This window comes from Cupressus sempervirens, chromosome 11 (assembly GCF_028749045.1).
Source record: "Cupressus sempervirens isolate cs-2001-9-10 chromosome 11, ASM2874904v1, whole genome shotgun sequence".
Lineage (NCBI taxonomy): Eukaryota > Viridiplantae > Streptophyta > Pinopsida > Cupressales > Cupressaceae > Cupressus > Cupressus sempervirens.
The window spans coordinates 588,654,269-588,665,573 of NC_143128.1; the positions used below are offsets into that span (position 1 = coordinate 588,654,269).

General features: G+C 34.1%; 2 pseudogenes; one reads left to right on the plus strand and one right to left on the minus strand.

Moving 5' to 3' along the window:
• Positions 1–2,047: 2,047 nt before the first annotated feature.
• On the minus strand, positions 2,048–3,337 carry LOC149531038 (uncharacterized; annotated as a pseudogene).
• A 781-nt stretch (positions 3,338–4,118) lies between these two features.
• Positions 4,119–9,709, plus strand: LOC149531039 (uncharacterized; annotated as a pseudogene).
• Positions 9,710–11,305: the final 1,596 nt, after the last annotated feature.

Here is an 11,305-nt window from a genome sequence, read left to right on the forward strand (position 1 = left end):
GCTATCTTTCTTGACCTATTCCCTTTATATCTTTCTTGAGTCACCCATTATCTGCAATATACTATATTTTTTGTGCTTCTCTTGCTCTTCATCCTGATGATGGATCACGTAGTGTGATTCGAAACATTGATGGTAAAAATCTTAACACAATCGAATCTAGAAACACACTAGTACAAGTATTTATTAGTTAATTATCAATGAAGATTATTGTAAAGTGCTGATTGACATACTAATTGAAAAATAGCTATAACGTTCAAACGGTATAACATTTTTTAAATCTAAAAGTTGTGTCACATTCTATGCTTCCCCTAGTATAAGAAAAAAAAATAAAAAAGAAATTTGGTAAAATTTTCTATTAGTTAAGGTGGTCAAACATGAGAGTTTTTATTTTCCAAAATTTTTTTGGTAGAAAATTCATATTTAATTATTTATTTGGAATAAAAATACCAAAAAATATACGTCACATCTAGGTATGAGTCTACTTTTTATATCTATAATTATATTAAAAAAATATTATCATTTGATTTTGATTAAGGTGGTCAGGCATACACCTACTTTTTATTTTTTCCCTAAAATTTTTGTAGTACTGCATTAAAATCCAAACTTTTGACCAATCAATTATTTTTTTCTCATGATAAAGCCTAGTAGTTTAAAACTACATCCAATTTTCTACAAATTATTTTCTTACAACTTTTTGATATAAAGTCCATAACCACTTTAAAATTATGTGTCAAGTTGACATAACCCTGATTTGTTGATTTTTCACTGCCACTTAAGGCCATAGTTTGGTACACCATGATCTTGCACATACCCTCTAGATACATGGTATCCTGGTCGACCTTTTTCTCGTAATGATATAACAAGTCCATCCCAAAAGAATGAAAAACAAAGAACATTAGATTCCTTGTGATTTTTTCTAACCAAATTCAAAATAAAATTGCACTTATTCTACTCATTTGTAAGATGCATAAAAAGGTAGTTGGGTACTTCGGTGCATAAATAGAAATGTTTGGGTAGTACTTCTAGAAACATGCACAAAAATGGTAATAGAGCTTGGGCAATGCTTCAAGCAGCATGCACAAACAGTAAGAGAGTGTAGCAGACGAGAAGCACTTGTACAAAGGGGGTTGATTGAATGAGGCTACATGCACAGAGACTAGCTTATATCCAAAAACTATGAAAGGGGTTAAAAAGGAGTGTATCCTAAAGCACAAATGTTCCAATTGTTGGCCAACACACACACACACTTGTTGTATAGTCACGAATATTGTGATCATTCATGAACTTGAACAACTGACAACATGTTAGAAATAGTGCTATGCAAAAGGACTACAAAATAGAGGGAAATATCCATGAAATATGCATGATTTAAATAGCTACATTAAATAGCCCTTTACCTCATAAATCACTTCAACTCAATCATTATGTTGTACAGACAACCTCATCATATGTCACTTGAACAAACCTATCATGTACAACATGAGGGACAAATCCACAAAATTGAATCTTAAAATGTTACAATAGTACAAACCTCATGGAAAACACATGGGATGAATATGCATAATCAAGTATTAGCCCTTTCCAACATTCCAACTTTATGATAATAATTTACTAGTCAAAGTCCAACAAATTGGAATGCAATGACTGCGAGTATTCTTGGGTATCTGTTATAGGCAACCATGGTTTGGAAAAAAATTAAGAGTATTAGTCTTGTAGCCAGGAAAATGAGCTCAATAAACACTTTTGAGATGGTCATCTCATTATGATCCTGGATAAATCATTTCTAGGTTCTCTTGTTTTAGAATATACTAACTATATTTCATATTGATCAACTCTAGAAAGAAACTGATTTGAAAAGAATTATTTTCTGTGACACTACATCAATAATTTAAGAAAGGACACATGAGAGTGTCTTTTTTTCAAATTTGAACCCAAAAAACATAAGGCAATAAGAATTGTAAGAAGGAACAGAACCAAATAAATGCAATCTCACAAGGGTACAACCCTCTATACTAGACTCTATTAGGCTACAATATAACTAATCAGCTTATAGGGCGATTCTAGAAAGTTCTTTACTATTCAAAGCATAAGCTGAACCTACCCAATATATACTCACATCACTTCCGGTAGAACTTTTTAAAGTGACCACATCAATGCTCCATATACTCTCATTAGCTACAATAACAATCAATAGATAGAATAAATAGCTATAGAAGCAAATAGATTAGAAGCACCATGCCTAGGTTGCCAATGTTAGCAATGCAGTGGTGAAGACTCAATATCAAAACTAATACTACCACATTGCATTGGTCTATGGTTCCAATGAAGGTAAATATGAAACCATCAACCTGTAGGAGAAATTGAATAGTTGAAATTAACTTACAGTCATAGGGTAGTCCATTCTTGGGCCTACTATAAGTGTGAACTTATGCATGCTTGATAGGCACAAGCATTTACATATCTGAAGATACTTCTGCCAATTACCAGAAAGGCCAAGGAAGAAAATAAAATATCAAACTAGTGCACACACCATATTGGTTTTCAAATGGATATGTAGGAGCTTCAAGGCTTTCAACTATTCTTCATGTTCTGGTTCTAGCTTAGGAGGTGTGTAGTATCCATGCAGGTCTTCAACAAAATATTCCTAAAAAGAAAAATAGAATACAATGCAAAAGTAAATAAATAAAAGATAAAAAAAAATTGGAAATAATAAAGATAAATGTAGATAATTATTTGTCTTGTAGATCTCAAAGTCCAAAATGAGTTTAAAAAACCACCTTTGTGAGTTCCCTCTTTGTCAATATGTGATAGTGTCTTTGCCATATCCTTTAAATTGCCATTGTTGCTTCTAGCAACCCATAGGCAATGCCAAGGATTGCAAAAATAATTACAAAAATGGACATGAGTGCACCACAAGCTTCCATGGATGTTGGAAAACAATCCAAAATACCTCATCCATAACAACAATTGCGACATCCTGCCATACATGGATCATTGTTTTTGATTGATGAATAGTGCACTATCAGACCTCCAATACCCAGAATTATGAAAAAAAAAACTTGTGCATTTCAAATTGAGTTGGATTATTCAAATTGTGTGCAAGAAAAGATACAATTTTCAAAAACAAAATGTAATTATGAGTTTATGATCTACAACAATCAATAACAGATAATGGATAACTAGACAACCTATTTGAGAAATTGAATCAAAATATAAGAAATAAACCAAAACAATAGTAGAATGGTATAGTATGCTTGGACAACAGTCGATCCCATCCATTGCTAAATGAAATTTTGAACTCCCTATTTGTGTCCATCAGGTATGTAATACTGCCCATAACAATAATAAATGGGAGAATGATTTAGCTCCACTTTTATACATTAGGTAGTGAGAACTTTAAACAAAATGTGAGGAAATGGTGACACCATTACTAGGGACAACTTGTATTGTTAATGTTTCAATTAATTTGCATGATCGACTGAAAGTAATATCCATTTTCCTTCTATTTAATGGAAAAAAAAAATCTTATTTGAAAGCGAAAAACTACAACCAAAATCACTATATAGTTAAAAAGGGTGGGAAATGAAAAGAAGCTACATTTGCAATAAGATCAACAATCATGTTTGAAGGCCTGCCATTCCCCTTCTGCTTTAGAAAATGTGAACAATGAAATTTTATTACTCACAAAGATTCTCCAACTTAGAATGAATAATTCTACAATTTTGTTCTATTCTCAATGAGTAAATAGGTTAAAAACAATCAAATCTTACACTGAATTTTTTTCTATGCTATTCATTTTAAAAATTTGAGTGAGCAATAACTACTCATAGGGTGGCTACAAACTTAGTGGGTTACCACAAGAAGAAACTATTTATTTCATAAAATTACTGTATCTACTCATTCAAGAATCAATATCTTCTAGTATTGTTCTTTAAGTTGTACGATGATGAACATAGCAATGCCATAGGAAATGCATTGATTCTAAATGTTATATGAAGGGATAATGAAAACAAGTTGATATGTCTTTGTTTGATTCCACTGATGAAGAATAGATTTATTTCGTGGTGTGTACTGATTACACATGCAAGTGTTATTTAATTGACTTGAGTGTTTATGTAATGGTATATGTTAAGAAGAGTAACAGTGCTGTTGAATTACCCTATGGATGCAGGTGGAGGTTTGGGTAAGCCAAGACATGGATAGAGGGGGTATAAAGTGTAGACTGTAGATTACATGTTGACATCATCCACTCTAACTCCCAAGTGATGGTAGCTACAAATTCTTCTACTCCACATCCTTGGGGTTGTTGATTGAGATAAGCTTGGTAAATCCTCTATGGTTGACATTTAAAGTCCATTGCTGATGCAAGAGCATCCTAAGTTTCCTTGTAATCCTGCACCTTTAGTTTATTCTGACAGTTGCTGCCGAGTTCTAGTTGTTGCTGAGTACCAGTTTCCAGTTGATGCCGAGTTGTTAGTTTCCAGTTGATGTCAAGTTGCCAGTTTCTAGTTGATGCCGAGTTACTAGTTTCTAGTTGATGCCGAGTTGCCAATTTTTAGTTGATGTCGAGTTACTAGTTTTAAGTTTGTGTCGAGTTACTAGTTTCCAATTAATGCCGAGTTACCAATTTCCAGTTGATGCCAAGCTACCAGTTTCCAGTTGATGCTGAGCTGTCATTTTTTAGTTGATGCCGAGTTGCCAGTTTCCAGTTGGTGCTGAGTTGCTAGTTTCTAGTTGATGCTGAGTTACCAATTTCTAGTTGGTGCCCTATTACTAGTTTCCAGTTGATGCTGAGTTACCAATTAATGCCGAGATACTAGTTTCCAGTTGATGTCGAGCTGCCAATTTTTAGCTAATGTCAAGTTTCAAGTTTCCAGTTGATGCCGAGTTACTAGTTTCCAGTTGCCATTGAGTGTCATTTTTCCTTCATGTGCCGAGTTACCCAGTGTATGTTGAGTGTTAGTATTTGGATGTGATTTCTACGAGCTGACTTGCGAGATTTATTTTAATTGTGACATTAATGCTAAGATCTTTTCTTGGGATGTGTCCAGACCATTGCTAGGTCAACCCTCCTCTTATGTAATGTTCTAGAATGATCTGAAAGCCATTTTGGCAAGTATAAATATAATGCTTAGGCTTAGATAAGGTAGAACTTATAGGATTAGGTAGAAGATGCGAACTTGAAGTTGGTTGGTATAGACTTGAATCTATTTGTAATTGGCCATAACCTAGAAGGCCTTACAACTGGGCATGTATGAAGATATTTTGATGAATCAATAAAAGTATTTCACTCTTCTTCCTCCTTTGGTTTCTATTCCTTATGTTTTCTTCCTTTGTATTAAATCTTGCAGGGTGGTTTGGATAGCTAGGTGAGCCATTGGCCCTAGTTATTCACCCCTTTGCCTACATTAGTTGGTATCAAAGCTTGAGGTTTGTACTTGTGGAGACTGGATTGTGTAGAACTCTAATTTGGGTTTGGTTGTAGGGTGGAAGATTTGCAAATTTGACCTATAACTTGTAGAAGGTTACGATCTTGTAGGAACCTGATTTGTAAAGATGGTTCATGGCAAAAGAAATTTTGATGATGCTATATTGGATCAGTTGAGACAAATTGCAGCCAGATTAGATGTTGTAGAGACATTCTAGAGGAGAGGAGCACATCTTGATGATGTAAGTGATGATGAAGTAGTAGCACCAAATCATAATCTAGAACTTGAAGAAGATCAAGATGAGGAAAGATTGTTGCGAGTGTTGTCTAGGAAAAATGCAAAGCCTGCTATAGAATTTGTTCCTTATGATAGAAAATTGGATACCAATGTTGTGTTGGATTGGATCTTAGATATGGAGAATTTCTTTGAGTATGAAAACACTCCTAATAATAGAAAGGTGAAGACTGCAGTCACTAGGTTGAAAGGTCATGCATCACTATGGTGGGAGCATTTGCAAAATGATAGAAAAAAGAGAGGAAAGGAGAAGATCATAACTTGGCCAAAGATGGTGAACAAGGTAAAAAAAAAATTCCTCCCTATTGATTACCAAGTTAGCTTGTTGAGGAAGATGAAAATTTTTAAACAAAAGAACATGACTATGAAAGAATATACTGAGGAATTCTATAGATTAGACATCAGATCTGGACATGTGGATGATGATGTTGAGAAAATTGCAAGGTACATTAATGGATTAAGATTTGGAATTCAAGATGAAATAAGTTTTGTGAAGTTGGAAAGTGTGGAAGAAGCATATCAATATGCCTTGAAAGCTGAGGAGATCTTGACAAAGAAGTATACACAAAGACAAAGAGGTAGAGGTGGTAGATTCTAGAAAGGTAGAGGTAGATCTTATGGTGAAGGTGGCAGATCTGATAGTTCTATGTAGGATAAAGGCAAATCTAAATGAAAGAATGATGATAGAGGCAAGACTGAATTGAAAAGTGGTAACTCTTACTGAGGAGGCACTAATTTTTATCGAGGAAGAGGTAATTCCTATTCTAGGGGTGGATTTCATGGTAATTGTTTTAGACATGGTAAAGAGGGACATAGATCTTTTGAATGTAGATCATCTAAAAGTATGCAAGGTAACATAAATGATATGATTTAAGAAGATGATGAGGGTTCACCAAGTGGACCTAAGGCTAGAGAAAATTTGATTGTGAGAAGAACCTTATGTAATAAAGGAAGTGATGAGGAACTTGTTTTAAGGAGAAGTCTTTTCAAGACAAGATGTAAGATAGTGGAAGTTCTACAAATATGGCATCAAAAGAGCTGGTTACCAAGTTGTAGTTGCAGAGACTACAACATCCCAAACCCTATCACATTTCATGGATTAAAGATGAGCATAAGATATTGGAAAGTGAGCAATGCCTTGTGAAGTTCAAAATTGGACATTGATGAATTTTTGTGTGATATTATGCCCATGGATTGTTGTCATATTTTGTTGGGTAGACCTTGGCAATATGATAGATATGCTATACATGATGGAAGATTGAATCAATATACTCTTTGGGTAAATGGAAAGAAACAAACATTACTGCCTTTAATTGAAAGTCTAGATGAGGTTAATTGTATTGCTGTAAAAATTTGCATGGTTAATGGGAAACAATTTGAAAATGAAATGAAAAGGAATCAAGTCTATTTTTCCATAGTTCCTAGAGGATTGAGTGTTGGTAGTAATGGCCGAGCAGTAGAAGCTAGTAATGACCAAGTGACAACAAATAGTGATAGCCGAGTACTAGTAGAAATTACAGAATTGCTGAATGAGTATAAAGAAATTATTGCTAATGATATTCCTGATGCTTTGCCTCCAATAAGAAGCATAAGTCATTGTATGGATCTAATTCTTGGAGCTAGTTTTCCAAACAAAGCACCAGATAGATTAACACCTACAGAGAATAAAGAACTTAACAGACAAGTGCATGAGTTGTTGCAGAAAGGTTTGATCAGAGAAAGCTTGAGTCACTAGTACATTTGACTCAAATTTTTGACCAAAACTTTTGACCATCAGATAATTTGAGGTCAATTTGGTTGAATTGTGATGAGTTTTGTTAAAGATGAGCCCGTGTTGGTCGAAATTTTGACCAACACAGGCTTATCTTTAACCAAAAATTGAAAAAAGTTATCTTTGCCACCCTAAGTTTATTGTTACGCGACCTAGAAGACTAGTGCACTGAACCATTTTCTACCACTACAATTTGTGGCTAGGAGTATGCAGCAAAAGGGTTTAACAGTGTCAGCACCAGTAGGGTTTGACGTCTTGGGTTCTTTGGTGGTTGATTGTAGCAGAGGAGAGCTCGTGAATGCTTCCAAGTTGATCCATTGAAAGAGATTTTAGAAAGAAGGTGGCATGAAAGGATCAAATAACAGCTAGAAATATTGAAGAGTCTCCTTCCCAGTGTTACAAAGGCGAGTTGAAGCTTTGTTTTATAGATTGACATTTCTTGCCTTGTTTTGAATATATTTATATGCACCCTATACAATGTTTGCCTTTTTTTGAACTAGACATTTCTCATTTGCTTTGTTCCCTAAATGGAGTTTTCAAACTAGTGCTTATAAAAACCTCCTAAGATATTCATAAATACTAGTAATCCAAAAGCAAGGCAAAAAAATTTGATGAGTCAAAAAATAGAACACAAAACTATCAAAATTTAATCAATGGACTCCTGCAGTTCAATCCCTAACACAATCCAAATTAATTTCTTGAAATTTAATCCACTCCTGTAATGTCCAAGCACATTTCTTTGTCAACATTAGCCAGGTTTCTCTAGGGATCAACACACTCATTGCTTGTTATTTCAAGTTTGGCAGAGAAAAGCGAGGCAATCAAATATTACATTACATACTTGAAAGGAACATACCTCCTGATATGTGCACTTACAGCTCATTTCAGGTCATTGTAGAGCTAGTAGGCTAGAAGAATCAATTAGACTCTTAAACCAACTAATTCTAAATGGTCTTGCTCCAAAAAACTTTACGTATAATATCATTATTGCTGGACACTGTAGGGTTGCCTGCACAAGTGTTGCATTCAAACTATTTGATAAAATGGTAAAGAGTGGTCTTTTGCCTCATGTGATTACTTATACTACTCTTACAATGGGTTTATGCAAGGAAGGTAATATACAGGATGCACATTTTCTTTTGAGGGAAATGTTTGGAGAAGGTTTGATTCGTGACAAAACTGTACACAGTGTATTGATTGATGAACATCTCAAGAATGGTAATGTTGAACAAGCTTTTAAACTGTGGGCACAAATGGACAAGAAATAAATTCCACCTGATGTTATTGCTTACACTCCTTTTATGAACGGGCTTTGCAAGATGAGCTACATAAAGCAGGCACATAGATTCCTTATAGAAATGGTAAATCAAAACATTTTTCTTGAAAATTTCACTTATATCTCATTGATTGATGGACATTGGGCTAGAAAAGGAAATGATTAAAAATTGCGCTTGTGCCTAATGTCATTATTTTTAATACTCTCATTAATGGATTTTGTAAACAAGAAATGATAAGTACAACAAATCAGCTTTGTACCCTCATGCCAAGCAATGGCTTGTCCCCTGATATTTTAACCTACAATATTTTAATTAATGCTCACTGTAAGGCAGCTGATATGAAGCGAGCTTTGGAGATCATGAACATGATATCATGTAGTGGTTGTGCTCCTGATGTTATTACCTACAATACTTTGATAAATGGTCTTTGCATTACAAAAATGACTCACCTAGCTTTTAATCTCCTTGAGAGCATTTTTTCCACAGGATATTCTCCAAAAAAATTCACATTCAATACAATTTTGGATGGGCTCTACAAGGATTCCCTTGGTCTGGTTGTTACTTTGTTAGAAAAACTTTTTAAAATGGGTTTTGTGCTAGATACGGTGTCCTATAGTACACTGCTTAATCATTTTTGTAGCCTTGGAATGCTGAATCAGGCTATGATGTGGCTGGATAAACTTATGAAAATATTTTTTATTCACAATGCTGTTACATATGAGATAATGGACAATGTTCACTTTGGTGGGAAATGGTCTACCAATAATCCAAAAAATGTCACTAGAGAAGGATATCTTTTGCATTGTGTAATGTAGTCAATGAGTAATAGATCAAAGAGGCAAGAAGGCACTCAAATGCCATTTGTAAGTCTTAATGAGAATTTGGACAGTGTAATAAGCATAACTGATATTTATTCTAAGGCTATACAAGACAAATGATAACGGGCATTGACTTGTTTTAAAGAGTGACGACTGGGATGATTCAACTTGTAACATGCTGATGGTAAGCTGTAGAAGTGGTCTCTTTTGCAAAGAAAAATTAGAGGTAGATGAATTCTTCAATAGTTGGTTAGCTATAAAATAGAAAACATTAGAGCCCCATGAAACAGTTAAAATTAATGATCAAACTTGCTCTTTGCTCACAGCTTGAAGACACAGATATAATCTTGAACAGATGATGAAGCATAGTGCCAAAATTATGGGTAAGTCCTCTCAGTCTGTTGGTCAAAAGTTAAATTTCAGAGTCCAGACAAAACCTTGTCTTCCTTTAAGAAAGTTCTAATTTCAGCTCCACAATTTTATGCTTATTTTAGCGCACTATTCTATACAAAAATTTACGACAAATATATACCAAATTAAATAATGTCAAAAAGTGTTAAGGTCAAGAAGAAAGTATCCCTTCTTAAACAATAGGCTATTGGTAAATTTTTCCTAAAACAAGAACACTGTTGTTTCCTCTGCAACCATAAGTTGAGCAATGCACAAAGGCGAGTTTAAAAAAATAATTCTTCATCTCTTCTAAATCCATTAAGGTGGATACTTGTGAAGGACTATTTATATGTTTCAACATTACATGCATATGGGGCACTAGTGTCTCTTAGGTGATCAGATAACTTGATAATTGAAGTGAACCAATATTAAACCACATTTAGTAGAACATGCTTCAGAATTATGTTAATCTATCCTTATAGCACTTGAATGCCTATGCATTCCCACGAGATCATTGCAGCATGTTTAAGTCAGTGTTTTGATCAAATTTAAGAATTTTAATTATAATTTGTCTTCTTGATAGTTGTATAGCTTATAAACATATTAATTACAATTATCAAATATTTGAGCATGTGTTAATTATTTCTAGAGTTGATCAATAGATGAGCACACTGAAGGTTTGATCAATAGTCCATAGAGACACACTTAATATAAATAGGATTTGTGGCATGCCATTGTAATGGAGGATAGAATTTTGCTTCTCTATACAATCTGGCATATGACATGTACTACATCAATGTCCTTGTGGTGTAGCCCTATTTTATCTTCAATTGTCCAAAAGATAAGCAATGAATGGAGCCTACAGCTAAAGTTGGTGTTTGGAAATACAAAATATATTCTCACGCCTAGGGATGGCTGGTAACAATAGAAAACTACAACTCCTCCATTCGAATAAAAAATGACATAATGTATATAGAGTCTGCTTTCATTTCCCATAATTCCATGCATTTTTAACCACAAAAAATGAATCTAGACTCCATTCTTTTGAAACTGCTTGGGTTTGTCCAGTGACCAACAGAGTACAAAATAATAAGTATTAACCCAACAAAAATAATCAAGAATACACACAATTATGTACAAAATATCAAGACCACATACTCTAAATACTAAATGTAAAATAACTCAAATTTCAATCAATATGATTGTGGATGTTCACCATTGCATAGCTGTACAATCAAAATTGGTCAGCATTCAATTGCTTCTAGTTGAAAAACACAACATCCAACCATACAAACTAGTTTGGATGGGTTTAAATAGCCTTCCTAA